At 45.7% G+C, this 5978-nt stretch overlaps 1 protein-coding gene across 1 annotated transcript in view; it reads right to left on the bottom strand.

Annotated features, from left to right (window-relative positions):
* The window catches only part of Synpo2 (synaptopodin 2), a 151058-nt gene that overhangs the window by 27017 nt on the left and 118063 nt on the right, over positions 1-5978 (bottom strand). The gene's annotated exons all lie outside the window — the stretch shown is intronic.

Raw genomic sequence — 5978 nt, forward strand, 5'->3', positions numbered from 1 at the left:
GTGTGTGTGTGTGTCTGTGTATGTGTGTGTATGTGTGTATGTGTGTGTATGTGTGTATGTGTGTGTATGTGTGTGTGTGTCTGTGTGTGAGTGTGTGTGTGAGTGTGTGTGTGTGAGTGTGTGTGTGTGAGTGTGAGTGTGTGTGTATGTCTGTGTGAGTGTGAGTGTGTCTGTGTGTGTATGTGTGTGTATGTGTGTGTGTGTCTGTGTGTGAGTGTGTGTGTGTCTGTGTGTGTGTATGTGTGTATGTGTGTGTGCGCGTGCGTGCATGTGCGTGTGCGTGTGTGTGTCTGTGTGTGTGTGTGAGTGTGTGTGTGAGTGTGTGAGTGTGAGTGTGCGTGTGTGTGTGTCTGTGTGTGTGTGTGTGTGAGTGTGTGTGTGAGTGTGCATGTGCGTGTGTGTGAGTGTCTGTGTATGTGTGTGTCTGTGTGTGAGTGTGCGTGTGTGAGTGTGCGTGTGTGTGTGTGCACCTCTGTGTGCTTAGAGAGTATTCACATCATCTCGGGTGACCCCACATGGAATTTACTTAAGAGGTGATTATCTTTTGATCACACCAAATCAAACCAGGTCCCTTTCTCCTCCCCAACATCAGGGATGGATCCTGGCACCTCCCATATTTGCTGGGTAAGCACTGTACAATGCCCTGCCCCCAAACCACAGCTTCTTAATTCCTAATTTTGAGGGAATTTTTGTCACTTGGTATTATTGTCACTAACTTTGAGGGTTTTCTTTTGTTCTTTCTCACAGATCTCAGTTTTCTCTTGGTCCTCTACGGTCCTAGCAGTGAGCACAGCCTGGCACATACCAGCCTACAAGGGCTGGGAGTTTGAAGGATTCTGTCCAGCACACTTGTCTGAAGTGTAAGGTGTGGTCTACGGTTGCTTGGAAGTATTTGACAGGGACTGTGCTGGCTAATTTTATGAACTTGACACAGACTAGAGACATCTGAGGAGATGGAGCCTCCATTGAAATAAACAAAGGCCTCCAGGAGGCTGAGCTACAGGCAAGTCTGTAGGGCATTTTCTTAACGAGTTCTTGATAAGGGAGTTCAGTCCAATGTGGGTGGTGCCACCCCTGGGCTGGTGGTCCTGGGTTCTATAAGAAAGCAGGCTGAGCAAGCCACGAGGAGCAAGGCGGTAAGCAGCATCCCTCCATGGCCTCTGCATCAGCTCCTGCTCTATTTGAATTCCTGTCCTGACCTCCTTCAATGACAGACAAGAATGTGAATGGGTAAGCCAGATAAACCCTCTCCTCCCCAACTTTTGGACATGGTGTTTCTTCACAGCAATGATAAGCCTAAGACAGGGAGGGTTGTCTGTCTTGGGGGAATCTTCCAATGGGGTCTGCATAGCAGGAAGGGTTGATCCCCCCTGCCCCCCAGGTACATTTAGGGTGGCTGCTGCCTCAGATGGAAGTGTCACCCTCACAGGTCCCAGTGATAACTACTCATGTTCTTTGAAACACTGGAAGCTGGCGAGTCTCACATTATAATTCTGCTTAGCAGTACTGTTAGGATGCTCAAAGCGATGGGTTTTGAATTACCCAACTATCTAATAGGAAATTTCTTTGAATTCCCTCGGGGGGCGGAGGGGATGCATAAAGCCAAGGAATCATTCCTTTTGTTTAGTCTGCATTTCTTCTTGTGCACACCCCTCCCCCCTCCCTCCATCCTACCCCCTCCCATCACCAACCCCCTTTCTCATGTTCTGTTGGGTTTTTATTTTACTTTGCTCATTCCAAGGCCTCACACACGCTAGGCAAGCGATCTACCACTGAGCTATATTCCTACCCCTGACTCCATTTTCTAAATCGTATCCCTTGCCTGGCCAGAGGCTGTGACCCTGTCATACAAACTCGCTGTCAGAGCCATATTTTTTCCCCCAACTTATAGATATTTCTTTCTTAGAGACTTATTTCCATCAAGCTCCCATAGTATATAAATTTATGGTCTATCTTCGGATGAAAGGGTCCTTCCTAAGCCTATTGTATCAAAAGCCATTTATCCAACACGGAACTTCATGCGGAATTTGCTTGCCCAGCAGACAACTAGCAGGTCTTCTGGAGTGAGAAGGCAGGGTGGAAACAATGTAGCCATGGATGCAGAGTACAGGCGTGGCCAGCAGGTGTATGTATTAGCCCCACCCACTCTCCAAAGCTCAGGACCCGCACAAAAACTACATTAAGCCTTTTGAACCCAAGAAAGAACAAAAACATCTCCGAGATCTAAATGATAGGCATCTGCCAACAGAGGAAGCAGAGGGGACAAGCTCTTCAGTTTTATTTCCCCTTTTTAACTTCCTATTTGACACGTCGTTATTAACCATTCTGAATTTCAGGTGTTCCATTAAGTAGCAAACCACCTTCCCTCTCCCGGTAAATCCCAGGAGTAAAAGCAGTGTGGCTGGTTAAGAAGGCAGAGCACACACTGAGTCCTTAACAGCATGCTAGCTCACAGTGTACAACCGAGGGCAAGGTCTCCAGCCTTTGTGCCTCGGAACCCCATCTACAGTCCATAAAATGGGCACAAAAATGCTACCTCCTTTACCTGGACGACCAATCAACAGGGTATTGTAGGAAAGATACTCAGCTGATGCCGGGCTAAAGTTTTTGTAAATTCAGTAATCTCATTATAGTTTATGTAAAACACTCACATATTTTACAACGATCAATAAGCTAATTGTCCTTCCTACCTTCTGCCTACACTCTAGTCCTCGGAAGCTTTGAAACTGTGTGAATGGCAGCCCCAGCTTCTGTCCCTAACTGATATCCTGATAGGGACTGCAGGTCTTCATTCAGGGTTGTCCAGTGTGTCAAAATGTCATTCCCCCATCAAGAAGAACCCAGCACTGTACTCTTTGATGTCAACTTCCAAGAAGAACACTTTCTGTTTATTTCTATGAGGCACATTTCTTTTTCATGCAGGGCCAGCTACTGTCCTTTGACTTTAAGCTGTTTCTCATGCATATACCAGGGACCTTTCCTTTGGATCTATGAGATCAGATCTCTGCAGAGTGCTTTGAACATTTCTGAGTGCTCCCATTGGCAGAGGCAGGAAGGAGGGAGATTGAACAGCAGGTCTTGGGGGGCTGTGCTTAGGGACTCTAACATTTCGGTGTAGTGATAAACTACACCAGATGTAGATAAACAGGTCAAGAAGAAGATAAACAAAGACCCCCAATTATACTCAGTTAGTTGCCAATCTTCTGACCAAATCAGTAATCTGAGACCTGTCTGGCAGAATTTTCTGTCCTCACAGTAGTCTGGGTGATGGGACCCAGGAACCTGCATCTGTGTGCCCAAGCACACCCCTAGCTCCAGATTTGACAATGTTAAGATTAAAATTCTCTCCATTCAATCACCTCTGAGTGGCTCTTTGACTTCTGAGAGCCAAGTGATGGATTAGTGTGCACACATCGTATGGACCACACACTTTAAACATTTTAGAAAGTGACTTTGTTTGTCGAGGAAACAACTGCACATCAGTGCTCCTGCCTTGAGGAATGGAAGCTCACAGGGTGAGACGTGGTGTCTGGTCATTCAGCACTTTTGCCTGCTGTTTGGATCTTATGGGAATTTGCTGGTCTGCTTTGTGGCTGGAAGCCAACTCTGGTAGGAAGTCAAGAGAAGAATTTCAACTTGGTATTTTCCCAGAATACTTGTTGACTCCGCCAGCAGCTTTGAAGTGTTAACAAAAATCTCTGTGTTCCCCAGAGTCCAGTGATATGGGACATAAGACCATCAGGGGCCAGTGTTTCTGGGAATATTGATGGTTGGAATTTACATACTTTTCTCATGAACACGCACAGTAAAACGTTTGAAAGCAAACTCAACAGCTCTGCTTCAGGTGAGATGAGCGCGCTCTCCTCGCTTCCTTCTGAAAGCGTGTGAAGAATTAAGCCTTTCAGAAAACAGTCACTTCTTAATGACCTTGATTTCAAGTGCCCTTCCTTCCTGCCTGGTTGGTGGGGACTCCTGAGAGAGCACAGCTGACTCAGAGGAACTCACCTTGAGATGTGGGCGCTAAATGACTTCAGTGACACTGGGGAAGCACTGAGTGCTCACAGTGGGCTTCACTGGCTGTGTCAGAGAGCTTTGTGCTTTCAGAGGTAGCAGAGACCATTGGCATTCTTTCTCCCAGTGACTGCAAACAGGAGAGCAGCCTCAGGTGCCGGTTCATTCCTTTAAAGGAGAATTGTCTGTGACATCGCAAATGTGACTACTGATGCTCTAGTACAGGCTGTGGGGTGATCTGCAGCTGTTCCACACTGAGAGACGTTGGCACTAACCAGAAGAGCTGTTCCCAACCTGGGGGAATCCAAGGACCCTTTCACAGGGGTCGCATATCAGATATGCTGCATATCATATATTTTACATTAAAATCCATAACAGTAGCTAGAATTACAGCAATGAAGTAGCAACCAAATAATTTTATGGTTGGGGAGTCACCACAGCATGAGGAACTGTATAAAGGGTCACAGCATGACGAAGGCTGAGAACCACTGCTCTAGAATAAAAGCTGTCAGCGTATGTTACATAACTAGTTATAGCTTAGACGTGTTTCCCCCTGCTTACAATTAGTTTCTTCTTGTGCATATTAAATGGGATTGTTGACATGTGGTATTGTCAACAATCACTGTACATAATGGTAGTTTACGAGTTCGAGAATGATCATCCAAATGTGCATAATAAAACATAGCTCTAAAAAAATGTGACAGTGGATAGTCTAGATACATACCGTGTATTATCTACTCTCAAAATAGAACTTGTTTATGATCGAAGTATTAGAGATAGGCTAGTGAGTGTTCTTAGGTTATGGTGTCAATGTAATTCCTCCAAAAAAAAAAAAAAACAGGAGCAAATGCTGGGCTTGTATTTCCATGCTACCTGCCTGCCTCCTGGAATCTTCATATTGTGTGCCCCACAGCGCCTTGTTCCTGCTGGGAAGGGAGGCTTGCGTCTCTCAGAAGGAAAATTTATCACAGTCCTTCAGTTCTGGCTGGGATTCCCTCAGTGGATAAAGCATGCAGTGGATCCCTCTGGGTACAGGGCTTCAGGTACTCAACACAAGGCACCCTCTGGGATTCATTATCACTGTTGTTGACAACAGAAATGGACTTCATGAATTAACAAAGGTGAAAGGAAGAGGGAAGGAGCAAGCAAAACCAACCAACAGAGAATAAAAAGGAAAGAAAAAAAGAAACTGCTTTTTCTAGACTCCCCATCCAGCCAACCAACGTCCCCACCAACCTTTGCTTAAAGTAAAGCCAGGACTCAGATTTAACAGTGGACGGAGCAGCAGTTGGAGCAGTTGGAGTTCTAACCTCTTTCTGCCCCAGTGCCATCCCTGCCATAACTCCAACAGTTGCCCATGTAGCTCCTTGGAGGAGGAAGTCCTATCTATACCTCAGGGAGTTGGCTTGGTCTTTTCTTTCCCATGCTTAGTCCCTTGGAGAACTCAATCTAGTGTCTACTCATGGACCCTGTAGTCCTGAATGAGGCTATGCTACCTTCTGGTAAAAACTGTAGACACTGTGACTGTTTGCGTGACATATCCCTTAGAGGTTTTTCTAGACCCACAAACCATCCCTAGATAAAAAGATGGCATAGTTGTATTAGCCATGTCTTTAGTTATGAATGTAAGTAGTGTCTCTGCTAATACCATGTGACAGCAGCGAACAGACTAAGGACACGTCTCACTGATGCAAGCCACAAACCACTGCATAACTGGGGGTACTTCTGAGCCACTAATAATAAGGGTACTTTTGAACTAATGATTTAAAAATAACTACCCGTCGGTTGGGTGGCAGAGTGGCCATATAAGTTCTATGTCTTTTGTCTAACTTATTGCTATGTTTAGAATGCGAAGTTATGCCACACCATGGTGGTACACACCTTGAATTCCAGTACTCGGGAGGCAAATGTAGGTGGATCTCTGAGTTGAAGGCCAACCTGGTCTACAGAGTGAGTTCCTGGATAGC

Source organism: Mus caroli, chromosome 3, assembly GCF_900094665.2.
Source record: "Mus caroli chromosome 3, CAROLI_EIJ_v1.1, whole genome shotgun sequence".
Classification (NCBI taxonomy): Eukaryota; Metazoa; Chordata; class Mammalia; order Rodentia; family Muridae; genus Mus; species Mus caroli.